The sequence below is a fragment of the Sabethes cyaneus genome, chromosome 2 (genome assembly GCF_943734655.1).
Source record: "Sabethes cyaneus chromosome 2, idSabCyanKW18_F2, whole genome shotgun sequence".
Taxonomy (NCBI): domain Eukaryota; kingdom Metazoa; phylum Arthropoda; class Insecta; order Diptera; family Culicidae; genus Sabethes; species Sabethes cyaneus.
The window spans coordinates 75,175,381-75,197,491 of NC_071354.1; the positions used below are offsets into that span (position 1 = coordinate 75,175,381).

General features: G+C 38.5%; 1 protein-coding gene across 2 annotated transcripts in view; it reads right to left on the reverse strand.

Annotated features, from left to right (window-relative positions):
* LOC128734767 (dnaJ homolog subfamily B member 6) overlaps positions 1 to 22,111 on the reverse strand; it is a 177,846-nt gene that overhangs the window by 78,623 nt on the left and 77,112 nt on the right. For both annotated transcript variants that reach the window (XM_053829109.1, XM_053829110.1), the window contains exon 3: positions 13,506 to 13,556. The gene's annotated coding sequence lies outside the window, so the exon portion shown is untranslated. The remainder of the gene's footprint in view (positions 1 to 13,505; positions 13,557 to 22,111) is intronic.

Genomic DNA, 22,111 nt, shown 5'->3' on the forward strand with positions numbered 1-22,111 from the left:
TTCTTGTGGCTCGGAGAACAAATTAAACGCCTACTGGTTGAAGCGCTTCTTCTGTGGAGCTAGGTCCTTCGACTCTCAAAGGACGGGTAGAGCAGGATACCCTCGGCCGTCAATGAGGCCGGTACAGCGGTGCTAGGTGAAGAAGCGTCGAGTGCACGAAATGAATGATTCGAAGGGGAATACCAACAAGCAACGAAGAGGAAAAAGAGCTTGGAAAAAGTGTCTAAGCATTGCGCCGATTGAAACCATGACCAAGACGATCCTAAGAAAAAAAACCCAGCAGGTAGACAGAGATCATGATGAGTCAGAAAAACTATTCCGGGCTAACGAGACACGCAAGTTCTGTGAGAAGGTAAATCAATCTAGTAAAGGATACACACCGAAACCTTATATATAAGGGATGACGAGGGTAACCTGGCCACAAACGAGCGCGAGGTAGTCGACAGATTGAAACAGAACTTCGTTGGGCATCTTAATGGCAATATAATAGAAGGAGACGCAACGGAAATTGCTCTAGGAGTGCCTACAAACGATAACAGCGACCCGGTTCCCGATCTTGAAGAGATTCAGCGAGAATTCGGTCAGCTGAAAAATAACAGAGCCGCCGGAAAGAACCATCTCCCGGCAGAACCCTACAAAAATGGCAAAGAACCGCTAGCAATGGCACTTCACTAGATAATTTCAAGGATTTGGGAGGACGAGAAACTACCTGAGCAGTTGATGGAAGACGTGGTTGCCAGATTTTGTTGCATCGTTTATCCCCAATATCAGGAGGTTTCGAAGGGCACTATCAAGAGGGTTTTAAGGGGCCCACGTTACTAAGGCTCAAATTTTCACTCTCCGACAAATTCTCCAGAAATTCGGGAGTACAACGTGCCCAGGTACCATATTTGCGTAGATTTCAGGGCAGCATACAATACAGTCGAGCGCAAATAGCAAAGGCGTATAATGCACGAGAACGAGTTTCAGAACAAACTGACGCAGCTGATCAAAGTTACCCTGGAGTGAGTGATGTGCCACGTGCGTATTTCAGGGGTAAATTGGTGTCCTTTCAAATCGCGCTGAGAGTTGCGGCAAGGGGATGGACTGCCTTGTACCTTAGTTAACATAGCTATTGAAGAGCATCCGCATCAAAACAAGAGGAACGATTGTCAACAAGGGTAGCAAGCTCCTGGCGGAGACAATTTGCGCCTGGCTAAAAACGGACTAAGAGGATTGGGTTACAAATCATTGCGTCGAAAAGGAAATATATGGCAGGAAGACGCTCCAGAGAAACCAACGTTTGCGCCCCACGAATAATGTTTATTGACGGCGATGATCTAGGAGTGGTTGATCAGTTGGTATGTTTGGGATCTCTGGTCACCACCGACAATAATACGAGCAAGGATATCCAACGATGCATTCAAGCTGGAAGTCGAGCCTACTTTTCCCTCCGCAAGACGTTTTAATCAAGACGCACATGCCGCCGCACAAAACTGACGATGTACAAACGTCAATCAGACCTCTACGGACTTGAGACAGTAACTTCGTTTACGGAAGATTTACGTGTACTTGTCGTTGTCGTATTTGAACGAAAGGTGGTGGAATTAAATGGAATTGATACACACACTTAAAAAATTTTACCGAACATCGCAATTTTTTGACAAAATTAGAACTGCTGAACGTTCGGTAAAAATTCGGTGATGCCAAACGTTACTGAAACGTTACTTTCGCCAAAAAATTGCGGTGTTCGGTAAAAAAATTTTAGTATGCAGCAAGAGCTACTTCGGCTCTATGTTGCTCGAAGAAGAAGAAGAAGAAGAAGAAGAAGAAGAAGAAGAAGAAGAAGAAGGTTTCGATACATGCAAATCATCGAATCCTGCGAAGAATGCTTCCATTGCGGCGAAGGGTTTCTGATCTAACGTGAATCATATTCCTGCTAGTCATTTTAATTAATTTAGAAAAAACGTATGTTTCTAGATCTGGTGAATATGGTGGGAACGGGAAAAGTGCATAGAAAGTTAGGAGAAAATTCCATTTAAAGCAAAGCCTAGGTGCTACCTTCCGTTATCGATACTTGACCTTCTGTTTTTATACGACAGGACAATTGCAGGGCCAGTTGCTACGTTCCTATTGATTCCAGCAGCCTCTCCCAGCCTGGATTTGAACATATGACGACTGGTTTATTAGGCCAGCATTATACCTCGAGGCCAACTGGGAGGCGGTTACTACACTAAATATATCGATCTTTACGGAAAAGCGCCTTTCTGTTATTGTTTGTAACCTTCTTCAGTAGCTACGGACTGCTGATAATGGTTTAAAATGAAAATCTAAAAGTAAAGAGCGATCAGACTTTGAACGCTTATACAGGATTCATTTTTTGACAGAATAATCGATTAAAAATTTTCTGCATTTCTACTAAGTAGTGAAATCGATAACAAGTGAGCATGTGTGAGTTCTCTATACATTTTCTCTACAATTTTTCAACTTTCCAAACTGTACAGCCGACACTAGCTACTGATGATCATTCTATGAGGGACACTGGGGAGATATTAAAGAGAGCAAATAAGTATACGTCATTCTTCTCACGGACTCTACGGTGTCTTGGTAGCTCGGAGATAAAGAAGCGTACAACAGACAACAAGCATAACTCATCATGTCGTCATTCTCCTTTCGACACGGTACGCTGAAGGTCGCGGTTTCAGTTCGGGAACGAGAAAGCAGACAGGATAAAAAACGATAACAGGATTAGATAGTATCAAAACGACGAGCCCGCTCTTCAAGATCAATGTTAAATTTTCATATGTTCAAAATCATAGAAAAAATTGACAAACTCATAATATTAATAATCATAGCGTATCAAGGAAGCGGAAAAGTAAAATTAACGTGTAACTATTTATAATGAAATGTTTTATCTGAAACTTTTTAAACTACTGCAAATTATACATCTGTATAGATAGATGATACGACTCGAATAAAACATCTTCTGCATGGGAACTGAGTTTAATGATACGAGCCACATTCAAATCATGTAACCATCTGTTTTGAAAAGCAAATATCACTTCATTCCCACACAACGATTACACCGAAAGACCGCCGTCGGCTATCGGGAAAACAGCAAAGTTAAAGCACACTAATCAATCCACAAACAACCTTGAAACTACTGCTTCCTTCACGTGTTGCTAATTTCGTTTGCGCTATATGCTGTTGTTAAAATATTAAAGTATAATTTCAGCTTATTCTTTCATTTTCTTTTGTACATACCGACTGGCAATAATGTAGCCGCTACTTTATGGTTCCATACAAATCGCGACTGCGGCGGCAACATGTTTGTTATGTTTTTGCCTTACGCCGCCGACCAGCAATTTCGCTTACCGCATCGAAAAATGGCATGCTACTACATCAGTTTTCAATATCACTGCAGCGCGACTGTGAAGCCCGAAAACATTCGCTGCGATACCTATTTAAATTTCTATGATGTATGTCTTTAGAGAGCTACAACGCTGATTCGACAGCCTGAAGATATCACGATCGCCATTTAACTCGGCTAGGTAGTATGACCGGGTAGACTCAACAGTTCTCTTTAATTCAAAGTTTGTCGACTTTTTCAGACAAAAAATTACTCAAAAAACTTGTTTTGAGAACTACACAACAAAACTTATAAATCGCACCTTTTTATTCTGAATTTTAAAAGTGCACTCTTCAACGTCGAACGTCAAGAGTTAATCACAAGGATCGAGCCGGTGAAGTAACCAAGGTTCATTCCGCGATTGTAAACCAGAGCGCGGCAGCAGAGGGATGAACGTAAAAATGTAAACAAAATGATCGTTTGCACACCGAAGGGCCAACGGAATGAATTTCACGCGTTTCTAATTTTAATCGAACGGCGGCGGTGGCGGTGCCGACTTCTAAAAAAAGACCATTTCTGTGTCCGCAATGTTCACTCCAACTGGCGTGGCGGCCCGGGGTTTATTTTGGGAACCGGTCCGCGATGATCACCGCTACTCTTGCTGTTTACGTGCCATTTACCACCAGGATGGACGACGGACGCTGGCTGGTAGAATTTGCTTTTTCCCACAGTATCTTCTTTCTGCACTGTTTGGTTCGTTTACAATTTTCCCGGGAAGTAACGAAGGCGAAGGCCACCAATGTGGAAAATGTTATCTCGCGTGATGATGATGATGATGATGAGCTGAAATTTTTCTTTTACTTTTCTGGTAGTGTATCATTTTGCTTGTTGTTTAACGCCTTCTAGCATAACAGCGGAGTTAATGCATGCTGCCAGGTGAATTTTAAAAAGTGTTACACACCAAAAGTTGACAGTATCGTTGCAAGGTTAGAATTTTAAGCTGATGTGCTCACTTGAATACTCACTTACGTCACTTAGTGGGGCATTCTAATCATTGTTAGAGGTAACGGTGAAAAGCTAGGTCAGATCACTTTTAATTCCAAATACAGTGTAATCAATTTTAGGAAATAGTTCCATGTTTGGAAACCGCTCCCTTAATTTCAGCATAGGAAAACAAACAAACCACGCAATAGATAATACGGCTGACCTAGATCTTGAGCACATTTCCATCCAAGTATTTCAAGTGGCAAAGCGTCAACCAGCAAAAGCTAGCCAAGCAACGACGAAACATTTATCAAACGCTTCCTTCGCTGGTGGCGAAGGGACCCGTAGAAAGGATAAGAAAAATGTTCCCGCTTGTAAAAAAGTTTCTCCTCCAACCATGTCGGCAATGTATTGTAGGTATGCATAGCAATAGCAACACAGAGGATATGCTTTCGTGATTCCGAACCGTTTCTGGAGTCCTCGTTTTTTTACCGCAGGACCAGCGGTGGGTAAGAAAAACCGTGAGCACTTCCTCAATCATTAAAAGAAGCATAATGCCACACACATACATACACACAGAGGAAGAATGAAGAAGCACTTAGTATGCCCCTGGCTGTTTCTGTTTGTTGCGGCTACATTAGCCTGCGATTCACAGTGCCGGGTAACCAACCGAGGATATCCGAGGAGCTCTACTGACCCACATAAGACGGTAGCTTTCGATCGAAATCATCTACGGGAATGTGGTTGGTAAAAAAAACAACAACGGGAAAATAGGTGACAACCGGAGAAAAACTCCAATCAGCTACAATTGCCGACAGTTAGGGGTTTCTTTTTCTGGGTCGTCGCTAACATTAGTGAAATGTTGTTCGCCTGTGAGTGGTTGATTCTACCGGGGTCAATTGATTAGTTGAGGAGCGAAGATAATAATGACCGTATAGTTTGGAATTTATTGATAATAAAAGTTCGATATCCGACACATAATCAAAATTATCTTTTTACCGAAAAGGTTCGTTGAGGGGTCGGTTTGGACATCCAAGAAATCAAGAAATTGAAAACGTTAGACTCAAATTCGGTACAATTTTCTCTGGTATTTTGTGGTGTTCAACTTTCTCTGGCGGATGGTTAGTACTAGTCTATTACACTAGTCCCTCAATGTGATAAGAATTGACGAAAATTACTTCGGTAGTGTCTGAGCAAACGCCACCATGAGACAGAACCAAAGCACCATAACCACAACAACATTCGGTAATTTTTGCTACCGATTAGATACGACATGCATTGGATTCGATTGGGATTGGATATTTCAAATATTTGTTAGATTGGATTTGAATTCGAATTAGATAGGATTTGAATTAGATTTGAATTGGATTTAGATTGGCATTGCAGTGAATTTTAATTTGATTTGCATTGGGTTTGAATTGAATTTGAATTGGATTTAAATTGAATTCAGAATTGCAAAGTATGGTGTCGACTAATTATTGTTTGTAACTTTTTGGGAAATGGCGTATGTAGTCAAACCAAAATCGTAACAGATTTTCAGTTACTCTCCGACGTTTCGCTTTTTGTTTTTAAAGCTTTTTCAAGGAATTGCTATAAACATTTGTATTTTAGATATTTAACAGTTTTTAGTATTTATGATTTACACACTAACTAGTCTGTCCGTTGTCTATAAAAATAAAAAGCGAAACGTCGAAGAGTTACTGGAAATCTGTTACGATTTTGGTTTGACTACATACGCCATTTCCCAAAAAGTTACATTGAATATAGATTAGATTTGCATTTAAATTGGATTCGTATTTCGGATGTAATTAGTATATGGGTCTTTCCACGGGAAATTTACAGTCAAAATTTTTTTTCTCTTCGGAATATTTTTTTTACGTTCTTTGTTCAAAAAAAATCGACACGTATTTTTGTATTTCGATGTTACTGTTGGAATTCGCAAGATATGATTTTTTAAAGTATTGTAATCCGAAAAAATCACTATTTTTTAAATACTGATTGTAAACATAGTTTGTAATATCAAAAAATGACTTTCTACCAGATGTGTTCACTATTCCACAAGCTTTCAAAATTGGTATACCATACCTTCTCTTGATTGTTTTTCAATAGTTAAATAGTGCATTTTTATAAACAATTGCAATTGCAGTTGGAACATTTTTTCTCGATTTTTTTTATTTTAAAATATTTGTTCGTCTTTTTCGAAGAAGCATGCAAAATTTGGAAATGGAGAAATGCAAACTCTGGAAGTTATGAGTTTTTATGTCTCAGCGCGTGTGTTAATGTGAAGAATCTAGCTAGATTGAAATTGAATTTGTATTAGATTTAGATTGGATTTGGACTGCATTTGGATTGGATTTGGTTTGGATTTGAATTCGATTTGTATTGAATTTTGATTGGATTGAATTGGACTTGTATTAGATTCGGATTGGATTTGGATTAGATTTGGATCGGATTTGATGTGGATTTAAGTTGGATCTGGAATGGATTTTAATTGAATTTAAATTGGATATGAATAGTATTTAAATTGACTTTAGATGGATTTTAATTGGATTTTCCTAAAATTCAGATTGAATTTGGATTGTAATTGAATTAAATTTGCATTGCATTTAAATTGGATTTAATCTGGATTGTATTTGGGGTGGATTTGGTTTTAATTTAGATTGGCTTTGGATTGAATTCAATTGGATTTTGATTGCATTTGGATTAGATTGGATCGGATTTGGAATGAGTTTGGATAAGATGCGGATTGGAGTGGAACGGATTCCAACTAACTGATTGGATGGGTTTGCATCAGATTTGGATAGATTGGAACTTGTATTGAGTATGGATCGGATTTAAATTGGATTTGGATAAGAATCTAGCTTAGTTAGATTTAAATTGGATTTGCATTAGATTTAGATTGGATTTTGACTGCATTTGGATTGGATTTGGTTTGGATTTGGATTAGATTTGAAAGAGATTTGGATTGGATTTGGATTAGATTTGAAAGAGATTTGGATTGGATTTGGATTAGATTAGAGTTTTGGAATGAATTTGGATTGATTTCGGATTTGGATTAAAATTGGATTGGATTAGAGTTAGGATCGGATTGAATTTGGAATGAATTTGGAAAAATTTTTGGATTGGATTTCAATTGAACTTTAATTGAATTTGGAGTGGATATGGATTGAATGTCGATAGGATTGAGATTGGATTGGTACTTTAAATTAGATTTGGGTTAGATTTGGATTGGATTTGGATTGAATTTGGGTTGGTTTTAGATTGGATTTGAATAGGATTTGGATTGGATTTGGATTAGATTTGGATTGGATTTACATTGGATTAAAATTGGATTGGACTTGGATTAGGCTTAGATTGGATTAAGATTGAATTTAGACTGGATTTGGATCAGATGTAAATTGGATTTGGATTATATTTGGATTGTTATTAGTAATATTCTTTATTTTAGAGGTTTTCAGCCTGCGGCTGGTTCGCCCCTTATATTTAGATTGGATTAGATTTGGAATGAATTTGGATAGATTTCGGACTTGATTTGGATTGAATTTTGAGTGGGTATGGAAAGAATTGGGTTTGAATAGGATTTGGGTTAGGTTTGGATTGCATATGAATTGGGTTAGGAATAAATTTGTACTCTTCACAAACAAGTCAAACGTTCCTAACTCAGCTTCCAGTCTGAATCCGGATGATCCGTGAGAATCTTTTTAACGTCGCAAATCCTTAATCTCGTTTCGTTCTCCTGCTGTTAATAGACGGATTAACTGTGCTGCTTAAATGTACAAGTAAAACGGGGCAAAGTTTCCAGATTATTTGCGTAAATATGCGAGTTGTTTGCCAGATGGTGCGCACCATGGATTGTAGCTGCAGCAGAGTAACTGAGATGACCACAGTCGATGATTTGTTAAAGAAAATCAACATATTTCAAAGAAATTTCAAATATTTAGCAACATTATCTAAAAAAGGAACACCAGAATAACTCCGGAACCACGTGATATATGGCCAAGATATGTAGATATTATGAAAATAGAACAGATTTTCGGGAAAATTCCCAAATTTGGTGACAAAATATTGAAAGATAAAAAAGTTACGGTCATTTTAGTAAATTTTCAGGTGCCAAAAATGATGTAGGCCTTAGAGGGGTTAATCATTAAACAATTCGGCACCAACTTTTCAAAAAGGTCTAACTGCAAAATATAAAAAAAACGAGTAAGGGTTTTTTCCCTATGATAATCCAGCAGAAAGTAACCTTCAGCCGTAGTCGAAAGAGGTCTATGGTTAGGCAAACTATTAATAAGAACTATCAGGGACATAACATTTATTTCGTTAATTTTTAAAGGTAATCTAAAAATCAAACAAAGTTTTTGGACTTCCGGTGACATAGAACAAATTGTTGTTTCAGTTTTTCATGGTTCTAAAGTTCTACAAAGCTAAAGGTTATATGTATAAAAATATATTTCTTAAGAAAGAAAGAGATCTTACAACCAGTTTGATTGCATAGTTTTCATTAACACTTCATACTTCATTTAGAAAAACCTTTTTCTAAAATGGTCCATGTGATGATTGTGCACTATTACCTCTGAAATGTGGTAAGAAGGCGAGATGACCGGCAGTAAAACGAATTTCCGAAATTCAATTCAACGAAATTGAGTCGATATATTGAAACTACGTTTAAAAATATTCTATTTGATTCTATAGCCTTGCATGTGTGGCATATGTGCTAATATCATTGAAAAGCTTTTAAGATACTGTGGTAAGAAAAGCAAACAGAATTAGACAGAAACGGAAAACGGTTATGTTTTATGCATTTTCATGTTTAAAATTAACGTTTTTTGAAATATTCGGTTCAATCGAACTTTTTAAATCGAGCATTTAATTAAACTTGTGGAATCACATATGAAATGAAACATGTTAATTTTGAGCTTAATCGGGAAAAATCATTATGAATCAATCAAAACAAATCAAAAACCTATCCTTGGGCAACAATCAATCTGTGCAGCCAGAAGTTCAAATTTAAAGGTAAATTTGCATCCATTTTACGTAGAAAATATAAACAGTAGTGGAAAAAAAGTCTCAGAAGCCTAATTAACTTTCACTTTCTCCTGCTACCACCTGGTGGACCCAAAGACACAGTGAGCTCGCCATATAATTATCTTAATGAGTGCTTGCTTGTGCCCGACTCAGCCTGATAAGAAGCGAAACACATGATTTCTCGTATCACTTGACGATATGATGGTATACGTCACTTAAACAGTACACTTCATCGCGCGCGCGATACACCATTTTTCTACGCCATAGCCGTCAATCTTCTTCTGGCATTCGCCATGTTCTCTTCATTGCATCGTCAGCAGCGATAAAGTAATTAGTCTAATGGCGCTCGGTTGTTGCGGGGATCAGCCAGGCCGGGATTTCCCACCGAGGAAAGTTAGATTATTTGCATATAATAAAACTACTATCTATGCAAGATGGCAAAACAAACGTACACTTCTACCACTTTAATTAGTTATGGATGACGTGATCAGGTGGAATATACCAGAAGCTCTAATTTGTAACCTACGGGTTTGTCTTTACCTTATCCGTAGTCGTCACTTTGAAGACTCCACCTCTGCAACACGAACGTGATGCTCAGAAATCGGACGACCAGGAAAGGGCCATCAACTTAGTCAGCAGAGATAAATCACGCGTTTTATGAATATGACAATATGTATGGCTTCCGGTACAGGGGTGGCTAATTAAATGTTTTACGTAAGCGAAAATTATTCTTTTACGCTAGATTGTTTTTAATGGTGTCATTGTGCAAGTCCGATTTTATTACAAATTTTTAGATTTATTTTTAATAACAATATTTATTTGATAAGAAATTATTTTCTTAATCTTGGCTAGGTGGTGCTACTAGATAGAGTCAGTAGAATTTTTGCACTAGCCCCGTAATTGTCCTGTACTCTAACAGCCGGCCGTGAAATCTGTCGATAAAGAAGGGTCAAGTCTTAGAAAGACGTTTAAGCCCAAGGCTTTGCTTTTTTTCTTTATTTATATGAAAATACCTTCGAAACACAAACATGCTAAGTCTGGTTTGTTTACTCACATCAAACCCAAAATTAACAAAGTTTTAATAACAATACGGCCTATCTATGTATCATGTCACATGAGACTAGATTATCCAAACATTAAATACTGGCCTATTAGCTGCACGACATCAAACCAGAGTACTCGGTGCTGATTACCATTTGAAAATAGGTGCGTTCTCATGCGTGTTCGGAAATAATCATCCAGCATCAACCACTGCACCACTGTACAGGGGGCGGACATAGTTATGGGATCCTACTTATTATTACCGTGACATGATGAAGCCGGTGCAACTCATGCTCCATCCTGTCGTGTCTGTCGTAGCGGGCGGAATGACCGCTACATTTGAGAATAAGCTGAAAATTGCAGCCCCTCAGGCATTGATGGCCGGATCGACCACGCTAGCTGGCGTGGCGTGTGCCAATGGCAGTGCACGGGCGCCTGTATGAATACACCATCAGAAGCGGAAACAGACAGGCAGGTAATTTTGTGACCGTGTTATTTTAAATGCTAATGGCTGAGGATAGAATTAGACCAAGGATTATTGTTAGTTGTCAGTCATGTTTTGCTGGATTCCACTGTTCGACTTAAATAAATATCTTTACCTCAGGAAAATGGAATTTAAACGGCCACAGCTTGGCCAGATCAAAATAAATGCTATCCATTTTGATTGTGTAGCTGCAGGGATGGTTCGATCACTTTGACTCAATTTTGATTCATTTGACAGTACCGTCTCAGCAGAGCCAGATATGACAATGTTATGTATGGGACATTCGTAGAACTAGTTCTAACCTACAACATTTCTGAACATAGTTTTGCTGTATCATTTGTAATTACGGCGCTACAACGCTAGTAACTCATCTGTAACTAAATGAACGTTCATTTAGTCACTAATAAGATACTAGCATTGTAGCGCCGTAACTACAAAAGATACAGCAAAACTTTATTCAGCAAAATTATAGATAATAACCTGTTCTACAAATGTCTCAAATATAAAACTTTGTCATATTTGACCCCGTTAAGACGGTACTGTCAAATGAATCAAAATTGAGTCAAAGTGATCGAACCATCCCTGTGTAGCTGTATCAATATCTCTGTATTAATATAAATCTGAATTAATAGCTATAAATCAGTTTTAAACTTGTACCTGATGTGAAGTGACCAAATTATTTCTAAATGCCGTATTGGATTACAACCAAAAAAGGAATTGATTCTGTAATACATGACCAATTATTTTAAAGGCATGTTTCCAGTTACCAAGAATGTACGGAAGAAGTTGTCAAAATTTACTAAAAAAAATCCTTATCTAGTAAGCGATCTGACCTTCTTGATAAATGCCCATAGTCTGATGTACGGTGACGGCCAAAATATTGGTTTCATCATACAACAGAATGCAAAACGGTTTTATATGTCACTTTCTGTACAGCTTTCTTGCGCGTGCCGCCGTCCTGTTCTGTTTGTCACTCCGGTTTGGTGCGAAGCATAGCGTTCAACGCTTACGCCACTCAAGCAAGTGTAAGACAAACAGCCGCTGTTGCTGTGTGCAAACATTCTGCTAGCTACACACACGCGAACACACAGCCTCATATCGTCTTTTTCGCATAGCTCACTCGCGAGTCAAACAACTCGTGAGCAACCTACTGCCCGTGAGGCTAGTGACACACTGGGATACAGATTTTGCATTACGTTTTCTTTTCTTCTTCATCTTTGCCCTCGATTCTACTCACGGACGGGAGTGATGCCCCTCGTGACTGGCCGTTATCAGCAACTCGGGTTGCAACGACGACCGTGGCTATTAACTAAATACAATCTCGCAAAAACTCGTTGCAGTGCGTGAATAAATAAGAACGAGCGTCCGAAAGGGATGCTTATACCGGCGTGGTTCGCTGGAAAGAATACGCGTATATTAGTAAATTAGACCACACGACTGTGAGCTTCAGAACGCTGCTTCCAGAGTATAGTCCCCTTTAATAATTTAAGATTTCCAAACTTCGATTACCTAAAAAGAATCAAAATTTTAGAGGAATTATCTCTTCTATCAAAATAATTTAAAAAATCATACAGCTAACCTCCCAGATGACTCATAAGCCATGTCTTCGTATGTTAGAATCTCGACTGGGAGAGGTTGCAATAGGTCAATTCAATAGGATCGTAGCACAAGCATCGCAATTGTTTTGTACTTTAACAGCTGGCTAAGATTTTGCTTTATCCAGCTAGGTGTCTTAAACTAAGTTGAAGACGAATGGACACCATCGTAGTACTTTATGATATATTTATGTTATGTTATATTTTGTTAAACATAATATTAATATTTTTTTAAACATAAAATACAAATTAATATAAAAATTTAAGAAAGAATAACTCTGAATTATCATTTGCAGCACTAAATCACGATTTTCACTCACCTTGAATGTAGGTAGAGAATTGAAAGCACAATCTACTGCGAAAGAACAGTATAAGCACAGTCAAACAAACATAATTATTAGATATCATATAACGCATATCGTTCGCACAATATGTCCTATGATAATAGTGCACACGAAAGTTATTTCAATTTAGCAATTTGAACCATCAGATTTTCATCATAGCCTCCCTTGACAAGCATAATTTCGATTTATTTGGTAAGTACAGGATAACTATTATTGAAATATGAATTTGCGTAGAACTCATAAAATCGCTGCAAGGCACAATAGTAAATGATTTTAACTTGTTCTGCAACAGCCAGCAGCTAAGCGGGGCAAATGGAACCCTAATAAGCCATTGATTGCATGTGATTTTTCTCTTTACCAACCACTGCGTTCAAACACACAAAATGTTACATTTCACCTCTTGCGTTTTTACACAATATTTCAATTTTGTACTCATTTCACCAATACACCGATACAATCGACCGAAAGGAAAGAAACTACGCGCAGTTTGACGAAACGGTTTACTTTCAGGACATCAACTTGATCTAGATTCAGATGAAGTGACCATTCATGACCTATTGGGACGAAGAAATTCTGTTAGTTTTTTAAATGAACATTATCGAAAACACTACACACAGTTTTTTATTGATGCCCCGGTGTGTACCAGACATTTTATTGCAGTTCTTTTTTCCAATGCTTATTGTTTTTTCATTACGATGACTTACCTTGATTAGAATGATAGATCTACCGGCTAATCCTACCGTGCACTACAGGAGCTGTAAAGGAAAAAAAGAAGGAGCCATTAGTATCTGCATTTCTATCGTTAGTAAGCAATATTTTTGCGAATAAATCTTGTGAATAAGTTGAAATTTGATCAGTTTGTACGAAAACATTCAACAAGGGTATTCTGTCGTGAAATCTAAGACAAGAAATTGCATTTAAATTAGCTCGTATTCTTTTTCAAAATCCACATCCGTGTTTTACATCCATTGAGCTTGAGTGGCAAATGTTCTTATTGAAAATGTTCTGTTTTTCCTCTCTACGTGTTGTCTCGGAATGTGAAGAGTTTCTATACAATAGTAATATTATATTGTTATTTTTCGCATTTTGGCGCACAAACAGCTTTAGAAGCAGACAAAATAATTACCAACAAATGGTGGTTATTTGCATAATTACATACTAAACTGATCCAAACTTTATCTCGCAATTTTTTTTAAACAACAGCGTATACAAAATTCGAAACAGCGAATGGTACTCGCACAGAAGCTTACACGTTCAACTTGAGCAGGTTACCGGTTAAACAGTAGTGAGGGGAACGGAGACTAATGGAGAATTAAAGTTTCTTTTACGCGCTCTGCTAGTATCGGTTTCAAAATTGGTTCAACATTTTGGTACACTCGAACACAAACACACACTGGTCGTTCTCATTTGCACCCCAGAGTTGTACTGCGTCAAGAGTACAGCAGTTGGGTGGTCAATGGTCTCCAAAATGTACTGGAACGGGCCGGCGTCTGCAGAGGTAGTACAGAGGTGGTGAGATTTATTTCTTTGCCGTGTATGAGTTACGTTCGTGATTAGCATACTTAGCCGTTTGGGAAGTTTGTCGCTCGCTGCTGCTGAAATCTAGGCGAGCGCAAAACAGAGGTACACAACGCAACTGCTGCGGCGGAATGTGCGATAAGAGTTCGGCACGTAGCAAGGAAAACAAACTGACGAAGAAATCGTTGACCCTAATGAGAATAACATTAAACATTTTCAGTAGCGCCAAAGAACAAAAAACAGGTAATGGGTAACGAATAATTAATTCCGAGTCGGGTGTGTGAAATTGGGAGCAAACTATTTTGGAGCAGTGAATATCACGGTTATTACCTGCCTATTTGAAGTACAATAGCTTTGTTTTAGTAGTAAACCTAAACATATTCTTGTCCTTGCTTCTTTGAACAAATATGTTGACCGCTGACGACAATTATAAGTATGTTTGCTTGACCCTGTTTTCATTCCAGCTAAATACCCAGCTCAAGTTATATCTAATTGGTATAGTTTATTATATCCAAATTGCATAGGACAACAGAATTCTATTTATGTTACATTTCCTGCACTGCACGTGCACGCAACCTGATATTATACCTTGGTGTAAATCAATCAATTAGCATCTAGAGCTAACGGAAACCAAACATTCACGAGACGAAGAAAAGCAGCTATAATCAACAAATCATGCGTTCCAGGAAACAAGTTTGGTGATGAAAGCAGACTACACATTATTGAAAGTCTCCTCTGATTTATTCGATATATGTTTAAGAGGCACAATATTTCAATAACCATTCGATACTTCAAGATATTTTGAGACTTCGTCAAGTAGCATCGAAGGTACAAAATATAAATTTTGTAGCAATCAGCTTCGCGAAATAAAATTAATGACCGACCTAATTCGGATATTTGTCATAAAACAAACAATAGGAAACTGTTTCTTATTCTCGTTTTATGGGTTGTCAATCCATTAAAAGTAGAACGGATTTTGTCATCTTTCCAACGTTTCGACAGTATATTTTAGTCTTCTTCAGGGAATGTTACATGTAACATGTTAGGTCCGCCACAAAATATTTTCAAATTATACGTACAATACTTTGTGCTCTTTGTCAAGTAGCTGTGTTTCATAGAAATTACTTGTCGTGTCGTTGAAATTGTTTTTGTAGCACATCTGTTTTATATAGGAAAACAATTTTATGGGAAACTCTGAGCTTGAGCTGTGGAATAATATTAAATTACTAGTTGTACAGTCTTTATACATCACAAAGGCAAATGAAATGTTCTTGTCCTATTTGAAAGCTATCATTCACTGTTGTTGCATCGGAAATTCCCGACTGCGTGAGTCACTTCCAAGTTCGAAGAGAACGGCATAAACGATTAACCGATGCACATCTTTACCGACCGTTCCGGCTGGGAGACATTTGCTAACCACCACGGACCGAAAGAAGCTAGAAATCACACATCATTAAGCACATTCCTCCTTGCTTCGACACTATTTAACGCGGAGCGACCGCATCGACCTTCTTTTCGCGTGGGCTTTTTCTCGCTCGTCATGTATCCCGGCTCTATCCGACTATTCCGATCCATCCTAGATTTCCGACAAGCTCACCGGTTTTATGATTCCCTTAACAGGAGTACAAAGAAATTCTTTCTTTCGCCTTGCTATGCAGTTTAGAGCTATAAGCAAGGGTGAAAGCCTTCCGCACGCCTGTCAATCTGCCGATCCTATACGGATTTTTTCCATCTTGGCCATAGGAGTGTACATTAATGATAGGTGTTGAAAAAACCGTCGTTCACCTCTCAAGCAGTCCCAGCTGTGCAGTAAAATTATGCTGGATGCCCAATAAATCCCAGTTCTTAACTAGGTAATCACACTCACTCAAACAAAAAAAATAAAATTGAAATTTAGGACAAATGTATAAATTCAATTCTCCGCAAAACATTCGACTTGTTCAACGTTCCTTTTAAATTACACATCTCTAGCTATTATGAGCTGCCACAGCAGGAATCATTTTGAAGAACGATTTTACATCTACGTATCTGCGGGGGCGGTTTGACGATCTCATGATGATGACGGCACGGTGATGTCGAATGCTTGTTCAAGTGATTTTTTTTCTTTGCTCTCAACAGACCTTACTCTGTAAGTCTGTACTGAAATCCATGTCCTGGAAAAAGCAGACCGGCAAGGACGATGACCTCGCTCGGCAGCAAACACAGTAAAGCAGTCAGCAGCGGCAGACTGCATCGGCAGCAGTCCACTCCCAACAACCGGTCTGGTTAGGATTCCTCAACCATAGAGTGTCTGTATAGGGTATCAACAAAGAAAGGATTAAATCGCAACGGTGGACGGCGACGTGGTTCTCGCGGTAGAGGAAGAAATAGCTGCCACCCGTTTATCATTTGCCTTTGCTCTGTCTGCTGTCTTCTATGTCATGACTTTTAGCAATCTGCATATTCCAATGTGCGAAAACAGAAGAAGGGGCTGGATCCGGTTCCCGGATGCGCGTTTGATCAATAAATGTTATTCACAGGTAACGAAAACAGCAGGGGGATGTTAGACGTTTGATAAAAGTATTAAAAGCGGAGATTTTTTTTCGGAGGGAGGCTATATTAAGAAGATTTATTGAGTTCATATTATTCTACGAAATGGGATCGCAATTCTTATAGCACGAATTTTTGCAATGGAATTTTTAGAACGGGTAGACTGAAACCGTCAGCGGAGTCCTTTGTCGGCGAGTACCAAGCTAGTTTTCGTGAGGGCCACTCTGCGACGGATTAGATGCTTACCCTGTGTCAGTTACTAGACAAGTACCGGGAGTACAACTTGCAGACTTTAAGGCGACGTACAGTTCAGTCAATCGAAATGAGCTCTGGTAGAAAATGCTAGAACAAGGTTTTCCCATGAAACTAATTACTCTGATGCTGAAAATTGCTAAAGAATTTCTGGTAATATAATAACAATTGACTAAAGTTCTTTTGTTGAGCGTCTTAGTGGAATCTAAAACTAAAGGAAGAAGAAATTCCGGTTTAATTCTGCTAGTTTTTTATTATTTCCACTGATACGCATTTTGCCTGCGACTTGCGGTCTTCAGAGTGCGAAACGAATATTGACGAAATCTGTATATCGTAGAGGAAATGCGTATCTGTCAAATTATTAAAATAACTAGTAGAATATACCCCAAAAAAGTTTCTTTCTTTACGCTTTACAGTCATTTGCCTCAGACGCAAAATCTGATACCATGGAATAAGACGGGAACTGTACATAAAAATTAATCATTTAATTTTATTTATTATACTCGTTAGAACTAGTATAATTAAACTATGAATATCCATTTTTTAGAGAGCGAGAGAGAGAGATAAAGAAAATATTATAGGACCTAAGGCTGAGCCTTGAGGCACTTTAGATCTAATCGGCGTGAAAATAGGAAAATAAGAATTACTCCAAACAATTTGCTACCACTAACCACACACACTAAAAAGAAAAAATAGTATATTGTTGAATGAAAGTCTCAATATAGGAAAAGCAAATGTTTGCATTGCGATTGTTAAAGTAATGATCTTCCAATCTACGGACATCTATTCTATACAGGAAATACATTTAACATCATTATGTATCATTATGGACCATTGACGCAAATGCAATAAGCAAACCGACAATAATACATAGTTTATGGCGCGATTGCCGCATAAAATAGGTAATTGTAAAATTGAAATCTCTTTCTTAGTTGTATTTGGTACTTATTTCATCTTATTAAAAAGACCACATTAATGGCCGTTTATCGCGCACCACAGCATAGTTTTTCGCTGGCACACTGGCTGAGGCCAGATATAAACCCCGAATGCTAGGGAATGCAGAGGAGAGAAAATTGACGATCACACATAAAGCTAACACTACTGGCTAATGTTTATCCAATTAAAAATTATTTCGCACTAAAAACAATTCACTTGCCGCCGCTTAGGCTTGTAACTCAGCTCAGCGTCTCAGCTAGCGTTTGGTATTATCCACGGTACACGATCGAGTACCCGGTACCACACAGGGAAAACATCGTTGAGGATCTGGTTGATGGCCCGACCAACCTCGTGCGGTACGGCCAGCGCCCGCACGCTTCTGCTTTTGATGAGCTTTATGGTGTTGAACTAGTGGTTATTTGTACAAACATAGTTCATAACCAACGGCCTGCCGGATTACGTGAATCAGTCAAGGTATTTTTTTCCGGCATGCCTCCGTTTGGTTGAGTGAACTCTTCAACAGTTTCGATATTTGGTCTACATATGCATGAATGTTGTTACGCAATGGTTTCTTACGGTTCGTCTAGGTTTTATTATTCATGACTGCACAGCTTAGAAAATCATATTGTCTTTGACCTAGAGCGCTGAAAGCGGGTAATATTAAGTTTCGCTTCAAAGCCGGTTTAATCAGCTCAGAACGATCGGAAGCATGATTCCTCAGATATGAATGCATTGCATTGCATGAGAGAAACCGCATAACCGCACCTGCATGTTTCGTGATTCGCTTTTAAAGCCAGATCTGTCGGTAGTGCGTAGTACACAAGCTTATCAGAGTTGCTATTTTCAGCTGTGCGAGATTAGCGGAAACAAGACTCTCATACCTTTGCGAGGATATTGCTTACGAGGCTAAACTATTAACCGCATACGGTCCAGTAACATAACAGTACCTACATACAATGCACCAGACAGCAACGCGTGATGCGTACGTAAATGCATTCGTCTACAATGAATGGTGAGACTGATAGCGAAACGCAGGTACGCGAATCAAAAGCAACTTATACTCGCTGCAACTGCAATAAACTTCATCTGTGCGCTAATTCAAATATTGTGTACCAGCAGCATTTTATTTTGCTGAATTCGCATAAAATTTGTTTTTATTGTGTAAACTAACATATCATGTGTACACAGCTTGATTTAGTGTGTAGTTTTCGATTCAGGCTATTGTACAATTCTTATCTGTGGGCAAAGCCTCGGCGGATGATGCAATGAATCTCGTGCGATCACGATTACTTATATGTGTTGTCAATATTTAAAACCGTTTTTTTCCTTAAGAAAGGTGGCTAACGTATTTTTTTTTAAACTCAATACACTTTTTTAACTTTTGAACATTGTAAGCCAAGCAAAACCTGGGAAAAAAGAAAAAGAATACAAAATTGTTCTTTTGTTTATCGCTTGTTATTTTTTTCGGAGTTCCCAAGCGAAATGACGTTACCTGGACATTCATTTTGTGATGATAACCTGCCGAAAATGCCAGGGTATGAAATGGGGACGGCAAACGAGAAAGCGACCAACATAGCTTTTGCCAGCCCAAGCTCCTACCTAGCGCCTCCACGCGACCATACCCGGTAATACTCTATTGAGTAGCTAAGCTAGGAGGTGCGATGCCGCGTGGTTCCCAGATGCCTGATCTCAAGACTGAGATTTTGGGCAGACGGCTGAACCACAAGGACTTGGTAGCAGGTAAGCCTAATATGTTATTTTAATTGTTTGTTTCGAATTAGCTCCTCAAGTACCTCGTACTGTACAATGAAAACTGTGGTCGTAACAAGTTTAAATAACAAGCATGGATATCAGAACGAAACATAATTTATTGGATATTACATGCACTGATGGAAACTCAAATGACGCAATTATATTTCACTCGATGGATTGCTGGTGAGATTGTTCTATTTTTGCCCACATATCTTCCATATCTTCTATAAATAAGAGCCTTGTCTGTAGCTAAAACGAGGGGCGCCATACATTTTCGTGGTAACAATCGCCCACATTAAGCAGACTCAAACCAATCATACCAGATTGCATTCAAGATGAGCAAAAGTAATGTAGGTGCACCTCATTGAGTTACATAGCATACCTCCGATTTGCTCTCAATTAGACGTGTGGAGACGCACGCGGGTTACAGCTAGTATACTATATATACATACTTTATTATTGAATCTTCATGATCGTTATTGTCAACCTTTCTGATTTCGGATGTTATGATCAATTTTGGTTGTGTAATGAAGCCAAACTTGCCAAACTAGTCACTTGAGTTGAGCTGCTTTTAATTTCTTACTCATTTTACTTTTTTTTAAATGACCGTACGATTACGATCAAGCGCTATTGCGGAGTTAAAACAACTACTTGTTAAGCGTAGCTACCAATACCCCCCCACCCCTCATCACCCTTCCGCTCTTTCCTCTCCTGCACCAAAAAAAAATATCATTTCTTTCCCCTAACGTCCCTTCATCAGTTGTAGAACCACCGTTTCAAAAAATATTAATATATATGTAGTATGACCGCATTTCACGGTCAAGACTAAAAAAAGGAGATTAGTTTAACAACTTCTTGGCAAACTTCGACATCTTCTGTTTACGGAGGTTCTCTGGGACACTAAACTTATGAAATACTGACTCCCCGAAATCTGGTTGAGGTTCACATAAGTTAGTTTTTGATGGTATAACTTCCGGGTACGACTTTTCGCGATCGTATTTTTGGGCCCTTCCTAAGGCCCTTGAGTCAGTGTAAACAACGCACTTTGAACTTTCTTCATGCAAAATTTCAATTAATTTTACCCAACGGTTCAAAATTTAGAGCAATTTGAATGTGTTGCAATTTTACCGTAGGCATCCTTTATTTTATGTAGGGGTATTTTAATTTTAAATTAGCATACAAATAAACAGGCATGTAATTTATCTTTCAAATGCACGATAATTGTGAATTTTACCTACTACTGTTTGTGTGAGAGGATGAAGCTGTATCAGCCATTTTTCATAGACGAAAACACACATGTTACTATTAAGTTTACCAAGCAACCAGCCAACAAGAGTGAAATAAAACAATCGAGCTTGTATATTCGGACATCACCATAGTTTCAATATAAACCTATTATTGCATTAGAGTTAAATGCCAATACTGCTTACGAGTCATATTTATCAAACTTCAGCGAGAGAGGATAAACATTTTTAGCGAAGATTGACCGTAAAAACTTTCGTTCTTTCGCTTCTTACAAGTAGATAAGTAGAATATAGTTACCACATGAAAATGATGATTGAGCGATACACCTGTTTCGGTGAGGTTCTTGAAGAGAACAGATTCCACTGCACAATCATCCGACATCCTTGGAATGTGGCCGGTCTACCATAGCCTCCCAACTTTTACCAGATGCACAATGAGAATCTCTCTGAGTAGTACTTGCAGCTCGCGGTTCATACGTTTCACCACTCTCCACTTTACGTATGTAGTCCGCCAAATATAGTCCGCAACACCTTTTATTCAAATACGACAGATGCACGATGTTTTCAGTAAGCAAAGTTACAATTTTAAATCTGTAGTAGACTACCGGTTTGACTTCCAGGTTGAATACGTCGTATTATGGTCGGCGGTGACCAAGTTGTAAATATATGAACTTATCTTCCACATCCAGTTCATCGCCGTCAATAGCTATTGTTTGTGGGAGGCGCACGTTGTTTTTCTGGAACCGATCAATTTTTGGTTTTTGGCGTATTGATTTCTAGCCCAATCTTCCTAGCCTCCGTTTTCAGTCTGGCGCAGATTGTCTCCGCCATTCAAAAGTTTCTAGTAATGAAGGCTAAGAGTTGACTACTTTTGTCGAAGATGGCCCCTCGCCTGGTCACACCTTCAATAACTATGTTAAATATCGTGCATTACCTACCATAGTTGTTCGCACTCGATTGTATCGTATGCCCTGAAATCTACGAAAATATGATCCAAGGGTACTTGTACTCCCGACATTTCTGGGGGTTTCATCAGAGAACGAATATTTGATCTGCATTATCACGGGTCGCTCCCATAA